Source organism: Leopardus geoffroyi, chromosome A2, assembly GCF_018350155.1.
Source record: "Leopardus geoffroyi isolate Oge1 chromosome A2, O.geoffroyi_Oge1_pat1.0, whole genome shotgun sequence".
Lineage (NCBI taxonomy): Eukaryota > Metazoa > Chordata > Mammalia > Carnivora > Felidae > Leopardus > Leopardus geoffroyi.
The window spans coordinates 6621203-6636210 of NC_059331.1; the positions used below are offsets into that span (position 1 = coordinate 6621203).

At 43.4% G+C, this 15008-nt stretch overlaps 1 protein-coding gene and 1 long non-coding RNA gene across 2 annotated transcripts in view; one reads left to right on the top strand and one right to left on the bottom strand.

Annotated features, from left to right (window-relative positions):
* Positions 1-14334, top strand: part of LOC123607382 — a 59301-nt gene extending 44967 nt beyond the window's left edge. The window contains exons 4-5 of the long non-coding RNA XR_006716718.1: positions 13738-13853; positions 14223-14334. This is a non-coding gene — a long non-coding RNA (uncharacterized LOC123607382). The remainder of the gene's footprint in view (positions 1-13737; positions 13854-14222) is intronic.
* Positions 1-15008, bottom strand: part of LOC123607357 (zinc finger protein 558-like) — a 100989-nt gene that overhangs the window by 57426 nt on the left and 28555 nt on the right. The gene's annotated exons all lie outside the window — the stretch shown is intronic.

Consider the following 15008-nt stretch of genomic DNA (forward strand, 5'->3'; position numbering starts at 1 on the left):
CCCCGGCTCGGCGCCCTCCGCCACTTCTACTCTGCCCGGTACCCACCTCCCCCTTCGCCGGACCTCGGCTCCTTCCGCCCGCCTTCGACTGCTTTCGTATAACGCCGCCTCGCCGCCTCTCCCGCTCCTCCGTTCCGCTCCTTCCGTCGGCCTCTCCCCGCCTCGCCTCTGCATTCCGGTTTCGCGGCCACGGTTCGGCTCTTTCCGCCTCTCCCCGCCACCCTGGGCTCTGGCGGACTGTCACTGTCGGGTGGAGATCTTGTGCCTGTAGACAGACGTTGTTCAGATTCAAGGCCCAGTCATAGAGGTGTGGGAGCGCCACTTCGCACATCCTGGCTAGCAACATAATGAACTTGAAAAATGAAAAGAGGAATCTCCCGTAGTTTTCTTTTGAAGGGTTGTTGGGAATCATCTCGTCTGTTGAGACTGTTCTGTATTTTCTGTGAGCTCTGTTCCAGCATTTACCTATTTCTCCAATGGATTCTTGGTCTTTTTCTTTGGTTTGGTAAGATCTCTAATATTAATAAATTAGCTCTTGTTGATGAGTTGCCAACATTTTCCTTGTTTTTTTTTTTTTTTGTTTTGTTTTGTTTTGGCCTCAAGTTGTTGCCATGCAGATTTTAAAAAATGAAATCAAATGTATTAATTTTTGTTTCTTCTTGCTTTATGTATAGTTTAAAAAGACCATCTCTCCTTTGAGATTATATATAAAATATTTATGCCTTGGTTTCTTCTAGGACTTTATTTTATTTATTTATTTTTTTTAATGTTTTTTTTCAACGTTTATTTATTTTTGGGACAGAGAGAGACAGAGCATGAACGGGGGAGGGGCAGAGAGAGAGGGAGACACAGAATCGGAAACAGGCTCCAGGCTCTGAGCCATCAGCCCAGAGCCCGACGCGGGGCTCGAACTCAAGGACCGCGAGATCGTGACCTGGCTGAAGTCGGACGCTTAACTGACTGTGCCACCCAGGCGCCCCTCTTCTAGGACTTTAATCGCTTCCCATTTTCACATCAAATCAAATAAAATGCTCATTTCACAGACCAACTAGTGGTTCTGACATGATTTTTTACTTTATTTTTTTTCAATATATGAAATTTATTGTCAAATTGGTTTCCATACAACATCCAGTGCTCATCCCAAAAGGTGCCCTCCTCAATACCCATCATCCACCCTCCCCTCCCTCCCACCTCCCATCAACCCTCAGTTTGTTCTCAGTTTTTAAGAGTCTCTTATGCTTTGGCTCTCTCCCACTCTAACCTCTTTTTTTTTTTTTTCCTTCCCCTCCCCCATGGGTTTCTGTTAAGTTTCTCAGGATCCACATAAGAGTGAAAACGTATGGTATCTGTCTTTCTCTGTATGGCTTATTTCACTTAGCATCACACTCTCCAGTTCCATCCACGTTGCTACAAAGGGCCAGATTTCATTCTTTCTCATTGCCACGTAGTACTTCATTGTGTATATAAACCACAATTTCTTTATCCATTCATCAGTTGATGGACATGTAGGCTCTTTCGATAATGTGGCTATTGTTGAGAGTGCTGCTATACACATTGGGGTACAAGTGCCCCTATGCATCAGTACTCCTGTATCCCTTGGGTAAATTCCTAGCAGTGCTATTGCTGGGTCATAGGGTAGGTCTATTTTTAATTTTTTGAGGAACCTCCACACTGTTTTGCAGAGTGGCTGCACCAATTTGCATTCCCACCAACGGTGCAAGAGGGTTCCCGTTTCTCCACATCCTCTCCAGCATCTATAGTCTCCTGATTTGTTCATTTTGGCCACTCTTACTGGCATGGGGTGATATCTGAATGTGGTTTTGATTTGTATTTCCCTGATGAGGAGCGACGTTGAGCATCTTTTCATGTGCCTGTTGGCCATCCATCCGGCTGTCTTCTTTAGAGAAGTGTCTATTCATGTTTTCTGCCCATTTCTTCACTGGGTTATTTGTTTTTCGGGTGTGGAGTTTGGTGTGCTCTTTATAGATTTTGGATACTAGCCCTTTGTCTGATATGTCATTTGCACATATCTTTTCCCATTCTGTTGGTTGCCTTTTAGTTTTCTTGGTTGTTTCCTTTGCTGTGCAGAAGCTTTTTATCTTCATAAGGTCCCAGTAGTTCATTTTTGCCTTTAATTCCCTTGCCTTTGGGGATGTGTCAAGTAAGAAATTACTACGGCTGAGGTCAGAGAGGTCTTTTCTTGCTTTCTCCTCTAGGGTTTTGATGGTTTCCTGTATCACATTCAGGTCCTGCATCCATTTTGCATTTATTTTTGTGAATGGTGTGAGAAAGTGGTCTAGTTTCAATCTTCTGCATGTTGCTGTCCAGTTCTCCCAGCGACATTTGTTAAAGAGACTGTCTTTCTTCTGTTGGATGTTCTTTCCTGCTTTGTCAAAGATTAGTTGGCCATACGTTTGTGGGTCTAGTTCTGGGGTTTCTATTCTGTTCCATTGGTCTATGTGTCTGTTTTTGTGCCAATACCATGCTGTCTTGATGATGACAGCTTTGTAGTAGAGGCTAAAGTCTGAGATTGTGATGCCTCCTGCTTTGGTCTTCTTCAAAATTACTTTGGCTATTCAGGGCCTTTTGTGGTTCCATATGAATTTTAGGATTGCTTGTTCTAGTTTTGAGAAGAATGCTGGTGCAATTTTGATTGGGATTGCATTGAATGTGTAGATTGCTTTGGGGAGTATTGACATTTTGACAATACTTATTCTTCCAATCCATGAGCACGGGATGTTTTTCCATTTCTTTATATCTTCTTCAATTCCCTTCATAAGCTTTCTATACTTTTCAGCATACAGATCTTTTACATCTTTGGTTAGGTTTATTCCTAGGTATTTTATGCTTCTTGGTGCAATCATGAATGGGATCAGTTTCTTTATTTGTCTTTCTGTTGCTTCATTATTAGTGTATAAGAATGCAACTGATTTCTGTACATTGCTTTGTATTCTGCAACTTTGCTGAATTCATGTATCAGTTCTAGCAGACTTTTGGTGGAGTCTATTGGATTTTCCATGTAGAATATCATGTCATCTGCAAAAAGTGAAAGCTTGACTTCATCTTTGCCAATTTTGATGCCTTTGATTTCATTTTGTTGTCTGATTGCTGATGCTAGAACTTCCAACACTATGTTAAACAACAGCGGTGAAAGTGGACATCCCTGTCGTGTGCCTGATCTCAGGGAAATCTCTCAGTTTTTCCCCATTGAGGATGATATTAGCTGTGGGCTTTTCATAAATGGCTTTTACGATCTTTAAGTATGTTCCTTCTATTCCGACTTTCTCGAGGGTTTTTATTAAGAAACGATGCTGAATTTTGTCACACCTTTTCTGCATCGATTGACAGGATCATATGGTTCTTATCTTTTCTTTTATTAATGTGATGTATCACGTTGATTGATTTGCGAATGTTGAACCAGACCTGCAGCCCAGGAATGAATCCCACTTGATCGTGGTGAATAATTCTTTTTATATGCTATTGAATTCGATTTGCTAGTGTCTTGTTGAGAAGTTTTGCATCCATGTTCATCAGGGATATTGGCCTGTAGTTCTCTTTTTTTACTGGGTCTCTGTCTGGTTTGGGAATCAAAGTAATGCTGGCTTCATAGAATGAGTCTGGAAGTTTTCCTTCCCTTTCTATTTTTTGGAACAGCTTGAGAAGGATAGGTATTCTCCCTGCTTTAAATGTCTGGTAGAACTCCCCAGGGAAGCCATGTGGGCCTGGACTCTCATTTGTTGGGAGATTTTTGATAACTGATTCAATTTCTTCGCTGGGTATGGGTCTATTCAAGTTTTCTATTTCCTCCTGTTTGAGTTTTGGGACTGTGTGGGTGCTTAGGAATTTGTCCATTTCTTCCAGGTTGTCTGGTTTGTTGGCATATAATTTTTCATAGTATTCCCTGATAATTGCTTGTATTTCTGAGGGATTGGTTGTAATCATTCCATTTTCATTCATGATTTTATCTATTTGAGTCCTCTCTCTTTTCTTTTTGAGAAGTCTGGCTAGAGGTTTATCAATTTTGTTTATTTTTTTAAAAAACCAACTCTTGGTTTCATTGATCTGCTCTACAGTTTTTTTAGATTCTATATTGTTTATTTCTGCTCTGATCTTTATTATTTCTCTTCTTCTGCTGGGTTTAGGCTGTCTTTGCTGTTCTGCTTCTATTTCCTTTGGGTGTGCTGTTAGATTTTGTATTTGGGATTTTTCTTGTTTCTTGAGATAGGCCTGAGGATTGCAATGTATTTTCCTCTCAGGACTGCCTTTGCTGCATCCCAAAGCGTTTGGATTGTTGTATTTTCATTTTCATTAGTTTCCATATATTTTTAAATTTCTTCTCTAATTGCCTGGTTGACCCACTCATTCTTTAGTAGGGTGTTCTTTAACCCCCATGCTTTTGGAGGGTTTCCAGACTTTTTCCTGTGGTTGATTTCAAGTTTCATAGCATTGTGGTCTGAAAGTATGCATGGTATGATTTCAATTCTTGTACACTTATGAAGGGCTGTTTTGTGACCCAGTATGTGATCTGTCTTGGAGAATGTTCCATGTGCACTCGAGAAGACAGTATATTCTGTTGCTTTGGGATGCAGAGTTCTAAATATATCTGTCAAGTCCATCTGATCCAATGTATCATTCAGGGCCCTTGTTTCTTTATTGACTGTGTGCCTAGATGATCTATCCATTTCTGTAAGTGGGGTATTAAAGTCCGCTGCAATTACCACATTCTTATCAATAAGGTTGCTTATGTTTGTGAGTAATTGTTTTATATATTTGGGGGCTCCTGTATTTGGTGCATAGACATTTATAATTGTTAGCTCTTCCTGATGGATAGACCCTGTAATTATTATATAATGCCCTTCTTCATCTCATTACCGCCTTTAATTTAAAGTCTAGTTTGTCTGATATAACTATGGCTACTCCAGCTTTCTTTTGACTTCCAGTAGCATGATAAATAGTTCTCCATCTCCTCACTCTCAATCTGAAGGTGTACTCAGGTCTAAAATGAGTTTCTTGTAGACAGCAAATAGATGGGTCTTGTTTTTTTATCCATTGTGATACCCTATGACTTTTGGTTGGCGCATTTAGTCCATTTACATTCAGTGTTATTATAGAAAGATATGGGTTTAGAGTCATTGTGATGTCTGTATGTTTTATGTTTGTAATGATGTCTCTGGTACTTTGTCTCACAGGATCCCCCTTAGGATCTCTTGTAGGGCTGGTTTAGTGGTGACGAATTCCTTCAGTTTTTGTTTGTTTGGGAAGACCTTTATCTCTCCTTCTATTCTAAATGACAGACTTGCTGGATAAAGGATTCTCAGCTGCATATTTTTTCTGTTCATCACATTGAAGATCTCCTGCCATTCCTTTCTGGCCTGCCAAGTTTCAGTAGAGAGATCAGTCATGAGTCTTATAGGTCTCCCTTTATATGTTAGAGCACGTTTATCCCTTGTTGCTTTCAGAATTTTCTCTTTATCCTTGTATTTTGCCAGTTTCACTATGATATGTCGTGCAGAAGATCGATTCAAGTTATGTCTGAAGGGAGTTCTCTGTGCCTCTTGGATTTCAATGCCATTTTCCTTCCCCAGATCAGGGAAGTTCTCAGATATTATTTCTTCAAGTACCCCTTCAGCACCTTTCCCTCTCTCTTCCTCCTCTGGAATACCAATTATGCGTAGATTATTTCTCTTTAGTACATCACTTAGTTCTCTAATTTTCCCCTCATACTCCTGGATTCTTTTTATCTCTCTTTTTCTCAGCTTCCTCTTTTTCCATAATTTTATCTTCTCGTTCACCTATTCTCTCCTCTGCCTCTTCAATCCGAGACGTGGTTGTTTCCATTTTATTTTGCAACTCGTTTATAGCATTTTTTAGTTCCTCCTGACTATTCCTTAGTCCCTTGATCTCTGTAGCAATAGATTCTCTGCTGTCCTCTATACTGTTTTCAAGCCCAGAGATTAATTTTATGACTATTATTCTAAATTCACTTTCTGTTATATCGTTTAAATCCTTTTTGATCAGTTCGTTAGCTGTTGTTATTTCCTGGAGATTCTTTTGAGGGGAATTCTTCCGTTTGGTCATTTTGGATAGTCCCTGGAGTGGTGCAGAACTGCAGGGCACTTCCCCTGTGCTGTCTTGAATAACTCGCGTTGGTGGGCAAGGCCACAGTCAGGCCTGATGTCTGCCCCCAGCCCACCGCTGGGGCCACAGTCAGACTGGTGTGACTTCTCTTCCCCTTTCCTAGGGGCGGGATTCACTGTGGGGTGGCATGGCCTGTCTGGGCTACTTGCACACTGCCAGGCTTGTGGTGCTAGGGATCTGGTGTATTAGCTGGGGTGGATCGGCAAGGTGCACGGGGGCAGGAGGGGCAGGCTCAGCTCGCTTCTCCTTCAGTGATCCGCTTCGGGAGGGGCCCCTCTTCCGGGGGCCTCTCGTCTGCGCTTGGCTCTGGAGACTCTGTTCTGCTAGTCTTCTGGTGGTTTTCTGGGTTATTTAGGCAGGTGTAGTTGGATTCTAAGTGATCAGCAGGACGTGGTGAGCCCAGCATCCTCCTACGCCGCCATCTTCCCCAGGTCCCCCTGACATGATTTTTTAAAACAATCCATTTTTCCTTTAGTGACTTAGCACATAACCTGCGCCCAATTTATTATGAAAAAATTTCAAGTATGGGGATAATTTGAAAGAGTTTTACAGTGAACACTCATGGGCTGAATTCTGTCCCCTCATGTTCACATGTTGAAGCCCAAATCACTGGCACCTCCTCACATGACCATATTCTGAGGTTGAGCCTTTCAAGAATTAAGGTTAAATGAGGCCATTAGGGTGTCCTTATGAGGAGAGGAGATTAAAACATATGGACCAAGAGATGGCAGGAGCACACACACTCAGAGGGATGACCACCACACAGAGAGGCAGCAAGAGGGTGGTCATCTGCAAGCCAAGGAGAGAAGCCTCAGAAGAAGCCAACTTTGCTGGCATCTTGAGCTTGGACTTCCAGAACTGTGGGAAAGTAAATTTCTGTTGCTTAAGTCCCCCAGTCTGTGGTGTTTTGTTTAGGCGGTCCTAATGAACTAATATCCACCCCTAGATTCTACAGCATTTTTCTATACTTGCTTTGCTACTTTCATTCCTCTATCATCCATCAATCCACCATTAAAAAAAAAAAAAAAAGGCGGGGGTGGGCGCCTGGGTGGCTCAGTTGGTTAAACATCCGACTTCGGCTCAGGTCATGATCTCACGGTTCGAGCCCCGCGTCGGGCTGTGTGCTGACAGCTCGGAGCCTGGAGCCTGCCTCAGATTCTGTGTCTCCTTCTCTCTCTGCCCCTCCCCAGATCACACTCTGTCTCTCTCTCTCTCTGTCTCTCTCAAAAATAAATAAACATTAACAAAAAACAAAAAACAAAAAACAAAAAAACACGTTGAAGTAGGTTGCAGACAGCAGTAGACTTCATCCCCAAACATTTTAGCACACAGAGTTCAAAAATCAGGGCTGGGAGATCTTTCAACGCAGCTTGGTGAATGGCTAGTTCTTTGCCGCTGAGTTGGTTCTTCTCACGTGGATATCTCCCTGGGGTTGCTTGGGTACCCTCATGGGATGGCCGATGGCTTCCCCCATAGAGGAAGCAACGTAGGAGACTAAGGAGGGAGCTCCACTGTGTTTTAGGACATAGCCCCACATATGACATACTGTCACTTCTGCAACGTTGTGTTGCTCACTTGGGTCACGTCTGATTCAGTGTGGGAGGAGACCGCACAGGGCATGGGTACCAAGTGCAAGGACCCTTGGTGGCCATCTTGGAGGCTAGCAGATGCACCCACCTCTCCTCTAGGCCACTTTTCTTCATCAGCCCAGAATTTCTTTGTTCTGCTCATTTTTCTCCTGAGAGCCTGGTTTCTGGTCATTGTAGCTGTTTGGAGCCTCATGAATTCATTCGTGGCATTGGACCAACTTAGAAGGTCTCCTTTCTTCCTTTACTTCTTTTACTCCTCTCCCCTCTCTATCCCTCTCAGCCTTGACCCCAGCTCCAGCCTTTCTCATTCACTAGTGCCTCTTTGCGGAGATGATCTGAGGGTCAGCTGGGAATGGGTCTGCTAGGGCAGGAAATGTTGGAGGAAGTTTTGCTTCCTGAGCTCCTGTCTCTTGGATAATGAGAGCTTGGGGTCTCTGCTGGCTTATCAGGACTACGATTGCCTTCCTTCTTCTTCTTTTTAATGTTTATTGATTATGAGAGAGAGAGAGAGAGAGAGAGAGAGAGAGAGAGAGAGAGAGAACGGTAGAGAGGGAGTGGGAGGGAAAGAGGGACGGAGAAAGAGAAGGGGAGAGGGGCAGAGGGAGAGGGAGGGAAAGAAGGAGGGAGGGAGAGAAAGGAGGGGATGGGGAGGAGGGAGGGAGGGAGGCAGAGAGAGAGAGAGAGAGAGAGAGAGAGAGAGAGTCCTAGCAGGCTCCACACTGAGTATGAAGCTTTATGCAGGGTTCAATCGCATGACTGTGATGTCATGACCTGAGCTGAAATCAAGAGTCGGACACTTAACCAACTGAGCCACCCAAGTGCCTTTATTGTCTTCCTTGTTCTGAGATGGGTCCTCAACATTCCCTAAGACAAGGGACATTTGGTTTGATGGGGCTCTACCTATCCACTATAACTTGGGGACAGAGATCTCTGTATTGCATGAAGAGGCTGAGAAGTTACCTTCTGGGGCTAGGATGATTCTGTGCTTGGGATAAAGGAGGGTCCCCACAGGGGCAGTCATCTCATGTTGGGAGGACTTGAGGGATTTACATTGTGGGCTTCCCTCCTCATTCGGTTGAGGGTGCTGCTTGCTGACCCTTCCATCAACTTTATTTTGTGACCATGGGAATAGATGTAGTTTTCTGGGACTGCTTGACACCTATGTTGGAGAACCTGAAGTCTTGCCTGTTGAACCTGGTATTGCTTCCCTTGGGGGAGACGGGTTGCTCTTTGCTGGGGATATTCATCTACCTGGTCTGGGGGAGTCAAGGGAGGCAAGCTGTGACTCGTGCTGAGTGAGAATGGTGGGGCATTTGCTGGGGCTCCTGTCTCCTTTAGTGTGTGGGGATTACAAGTTGCTTTTTGGGATTTCCATCATCATGAATCTTGGAGGGATATGGGGGAATCACTTGTTGAGACTTGCATCATCAGATGAAACCCTCATGATGCTGGAGGTAACTGGGAAGTATGAGGCTGGGGCTCCTATTGTCTCTGGTGCTAGGGGACTGTGAGGTCACTGCCTGCCTGGGGATCCCATTTTTCAAGTGTTTGTGCGACAGGGAGGGGCCATGAAGAGGTTCCATGGTCTCTAATGTGAGGAGAGGATCAGGGGGATATTTGCATGGGATTCCATGCATCTCTAGTGATGGGGACTAGGGGAGTCTTTTTATATAGGTCATTCTTATCCAGTTTGGGAGTAGAACAAGAAGAGTCACTTTATGGGTCTCCCCTTGCCTGTACTGTTGGTAGAGACTGGGGGGGGGTCAGTGGACTGAGACTCCCCACTGCCTAGTGTTGAGCAGCTGAAGGAGTCACTGCTGGGGCTGCCGTCACTTCTAGAATTAAAGCTACTGAAGGGGGTACTTGGAGTTCCTCTCGTTCCTACTTTTGGGGGGACTGGGGGGCTTGCTTGCTCAGACCCCGTCATTTGTGTTTGGGTAATGACCATTGATATCTGAGGTCCCGTTTTCTCTAGTCCTGGGATGGAACTGGTGGTCCTCGGCTAGGGCGTCTGTCGTCTTGCCTGGGATGTCGACCGTGAGCAGCACTTGCTGGGGTTCCCGTAATGTCTGGTCTTGTGGGGGCGGACTGGGAGCTCTCTTGCAGCGGCTTACATCATCTCTAGCTTTGGGCAATCAGTTCAATGTGGTTTAAAAGTATTTTATTTTGAAAAAGTTTAGGCTTACATAAAAGTTGTGAAACTATACAGGGTTGTTTTACACAGTCAACATACATTTATATTTACTTACATTTTGTCTCCTGCTGATCTTGATTCTTGGAGTTATTTGTCTTCACGTGAACTGATTTCCCTTCACCTGAAAACTCTCTTTAGTTTTTCTTGAGGTGCAGTTCTGCCGTTATTTCAGCTTTTGCTTTTTTAACCCCCCCCCCCCCCCCCCATTGGAACACATCTTCCATTTTCTGCATTTTCAAAGAATATTTTTCTTAGGTCATTGAGTTTTACATTGGTGGTTAATACCCTACCCCCCCCCCCCATTCAACCCTTTGGGTGTTGGATGCTATTTTTTTGCTTCCATAGTTTCTTTTGAAAAATCTTCAGTCTTACTGTTGCTCCTTTGAAGGCAACATGTCCTTTCTTCAGTTGGTTTGAAGATTTGCAGCTTGTCTTTCTTTTTCTACAATTTTTCCATGTTTTCTCCATTTTTAAAAAACATATTATTCATAGTTGTTTTGAAGTCCTTGTCTGCTAACTCCAATATCTGGTCTCTGGGCCTGCTCCTATGGATTTCTATATTCTTCTTCTTTTTTTAATGTTTATTTTTGGTAGAGACAGACAGAGCGAGAGTGGGGGAGGGGCAGAAAGAGAGAGGGAGACACAGAGTCCAGGCTCAGAGCTGTCAGCACAGAGCCCGATGCGGGGCTCAAACTCACAAACTGTGAGATCATGACCTGAGCCGAAGGCAGACATTTAACCGACTGAGCCACCCAGGTGCCCCTAGATTTCTATATTCTTAATTGACAATATCTTCCTGCAGACTTCACGTGTCTATTGCTCTTGTTTGATGGATCTTGTGAACAATATACTTGGTAGATGTTCTTAATTATGGTACCTTCCTCTAAAGATTAGGTTTCGTTATGGCAGGCAGTTATAGTACTAATGGGCCACCTTGAGCCTCTGAAGTCTAGATTTTAGCCTCTAAAAGCACAGATCTATTTCAGTTTTGCACTGACTTCTAAGATGCAGTCCTTACTTGTAGTGCATGGTACTTACTGTCAGGGTGTGACATTTGTAGGGGCATAACTAAAAACCTTTCTTTTTTTCCCTCTTTTTCTTTCCTTCCCTCCCTCCCTGTTTCTTTTCCTTTCTTCCTCCCTCTTTTCTCTTTTCTCTTTTCCTTTCCCTTCCCTTCCTCTCCCCTCATCTTCCCTTTCCTTCTCCTGTCTCTTTCTCTCTTTTCTTCTCTCATCATTCCACTCCAGATGGGTCCAAAAACCAACCTCCGACTACTGGCATGTATGATCTCTGAATTTTCTGCACAATCTTCAGCTTTCTCTAGCTACTCTCTTCTAAGCCTCCTACAGTCTTTCTCTGTACATGAACAGCTTAGGTGTTATTTAAGGACCTGAGGGGAATTTTTAGGCAGATTTTTGGGGCTTCTTCTTTGTCAACCTTTATGTTACATGAAAAGAAATTCAGACATTTTAGGATCAGGTTCTATATTCCCTGTGACAGCCCCCTATTTCTCCAAAGAGCGCTGTTTTTTTTTTTTTTTTTTTTTTTAAGAATATTACTTTAGAAACCAAGATCTCAGTGGGTGATAGATATTCTCATTGCTACTAGGCCTCCTGAGCTGATAGGCCTTGAAAATACATGTAAGTGTACTATCCTATGCACATGCGTGTGCGTGCACACAAACGCCTGTCCATCCACCTATCAAAAAGCATGAATTCATACTGATACCTCCAATTCCAATCCACTCCAACGCCACAGTGTTTATTCTAGCCTTCTCTCTTTCCTTGTTTGCAACCTATCTCTCTGAGAGTAAGAAGCTGGCTTTCATAATCTACCACATATTTACTTGTTCAACTCTAGTACACACAATCTGGTTTCACAATCGCTAATCCACACCATTGTAAGAAACCCATTTTCAACCAGAGGGTTTCCAGACAGTTCTTTTCATAGTCAGCCTTACATCTCTTGTCAAAATATACAGTTTTCCAGAGTAAATTTGGTTTTCTTCCTTGTGATTATGTTATTCATTTGTATAGTTAGGCCCCTGTATTATAGTTTATTCCATTTTGCATTCCCTCTGCTACCTGGTGGATTTTTTTAACCGACAGTAATAGTCACTCTTTATGCTGTCTAGTTCTATGGGTTTTGGCAAGCGTCTAGAGTTGTGTCCATCAACACAGCCACGAGAGAACAATTCCATCACTCCCAAATTCCTTTCAGTTGCCCCTTTGTAGTCATTCCCCCCCCCTCTCTTACTCCTTGTTCCTGAAAACCACTGATTTGTTGTCCTTCCCTACAGTTTTGCCTTTTACTAAATGTCATACAATGTAATCATACAAGAAATGGCTTTTCATGTCTGGCTTCTTTCACTTAGCAAAATAAATCAAGTTGAGGCAGGAGTTGCATACAGTTCAATGTACGTATCTTGAGTGTATCATTCAATACATTTTGACAATTGCATATACTTATGTAACCTACACTCCCATTGAGATATAGAACATTCTCCTCACTCCATGAAGTTCCTTCCTATCACATCTCAGTGTGTTTAGATACAACCACCATTCTGATTTTTTTTTTCCTATCACAGATTTTTTTTTTTTTTTTTTTTTTTGCTATTCTTGGAATTTAGAGTCTCATATAATATTTACTCTTTTTTTGTGTGTGGCTTATTTTGCTCAGGACATTCCTATGATGTTTCAATTAGGTTATAATAAAAGATAAAATAATGTTTCATATATATATATATATATATATATATATATATATATATATATATATATACCAGAAGCCCCATAAATGCTTTACATATGTTAACTAATTGAATACTTAATACAAGTCTACAAAGTAGGCCTTCTATCATTTCTATTTGACAGATGAAGAAATAAAACTTTGGGACAAGAAGTTTGTCGCTTGCTTGAGGTAACCATCTCTAAAGGAGAGAACCAAGATTGGGCAGAACAAGAGACTGAACTCTGATAAGGTCAAAACGGAGATGACAGTTGCTCTCACGGGGAGTTCCAGGGCTGAGGTGGCCTTTCAGGGTATCACAAATCGAGGCAAAGGAATCTGGGCATTTGCACTCCCCGTAGGAACCAGTCATTGGAAGTGGGCTACCCTGGGGCGGGGGCGGACTTAGCCTTAGGAGTGGTACTTTCCTTTGGCCCAAGAGAATTCCTGAGAGCATGGCGGCACAAGCCATTAGAACACTTCCAGCAGCTGGGGGCATGAGTGCCTTAAAGAGTCCTGAAAGAAGGATCTGAGAACTATACCACCGTCTCCATTATGGCGCAACACTTAGGCCACTCAGATGCACTTGCTTCTTGGAAGTGAACGCACACGGGATTCTGGTTAGTCCTCTTGCTTGGAGAAACTTACAAGAGGAAGATCGGTGAACAAATTACAGATCGCTCTCGACAGCAGCTTTTCGCGGTGCTGCAACTGATACTTAATCGCCACACTTCTACCATCCCATCCTCGATTCCCTTCACCCGTAACTACGACCTCTGCTGGACTCGGAGGGCTGGTCTGGATCCTCACCCCTGAGGAGTCTGAACATCTGGCCAATAGGCCCTTCTCAGGATACAGCTGCTACATTTATTTATCAAAAACAAACAAAAACCTGGGGTAAGAGACATGCCAAAGGATTGCCTGAGTGCCAAATGTCCTCTGTCCTTACTGTGTAATAGAAGCCCCACATCAGCTGGCATAGGGTTACCTATGCAATCATAAAGCTCCATGGGACCCTTACTTTGCTGGTAAAAAGCCCTCTGGTAACTCGGGCTTTTAGGTTAATTATTTTTGTGATTTCCTCCCAAGAGTCCCCTGACCTACCTTAGATGAAGAACACGTGTGAAGGCAACTGTTCTAGACTACGGGTGGGAGCATCAGTGCTTTGACAATACCCAGATGGTATAGCGGCTGCTACAATTCAGGTATGTGAACTTTCTACGCAGGTGACTGACAAAAGTAGATTCTGAGAAGCAAACGGGGTGAAAAGTTCTGAATAGCTTCCATTTGCCCCAGTGGACCCACTTCCTCTACCTTTGAGTCTAGTAACATTAATCAATATGAACTACATCAGTGGGATTCCTTGCCTTGTGGCCTTTGGTTGGGTTTGGTCAATGGGGACCCTAGGCATGAAATCAGAAGGATGAAAGAAGGGGACGTCTAGCTCTGGCTATTTCTTGCAGAACGTGGAGCTGGATGCTACCCCCGACCCCCTCCCCCCAGCTCCTGGAATGCAGTTCTTTCCTCTCTTGTCTGTGGATTTCAGTAATTGTTTCCTTCTCTTATCCTTTCAGGGGTAGGGATGTTAATAGAGCCCTGGCCTTACCCGCTACCGGGTACCAACGACTTCTTGTGGTTTTCCTCCATCCTGTCCACAACTCTGTGAGTAGCCTCTTTATGAAAACTCTACTTGAAGTGTCCTAGTCTGTGTCAGTTGCTTCCTGCTGGGACTCTGACTGGCATGCCAGCTCATTCAAAGTATAAGAAAAAGTCCTAATGGGACAATAAAATCCAACAAGATCAAGACCCACCACGTCTCTGACCACATCATCCTCTATCACACCCTCACTACACCCCCAGCTCGTTCTACGCTCATCTCGTTGGCTGCTCTGCGGCGGGACTTTGCATGCCAAGCCTGCTCTTGCCACACACATTGACTCACTGTCCCAACTCGTTAAGGTCTCTGCTCAAGTGTCCCTTGGCTAAGAGGCCTTCCCTTCCTATTTTATATACAACAGTAAGATCCCAATCCCCCCTTAACTATTTTATCATGCTTTGCTTTTCTGATCAACACTTAAAACAGCAAGTCTTATTGATTTTTCTATAATCTGTCTTCCCCCATTAGAATGTAAGTGCTTCAATAGCAAAACGTACATTTCATGCATTGCTATAAACACCAATGTCTCAAACAGGGCCTGGCATATAGAATATACTCAGTAGATAGACTAGTGGTTAAGAGCACAGATGTGGTTCAAACCTGGGCTCTACTATTTACTAGCCAGTGAGTTCAGGCAAGTTACCAGTATATCATGTTAGTTTTCTCACCTGTAAAATGGGAATAATAATAGTACATACTTCTT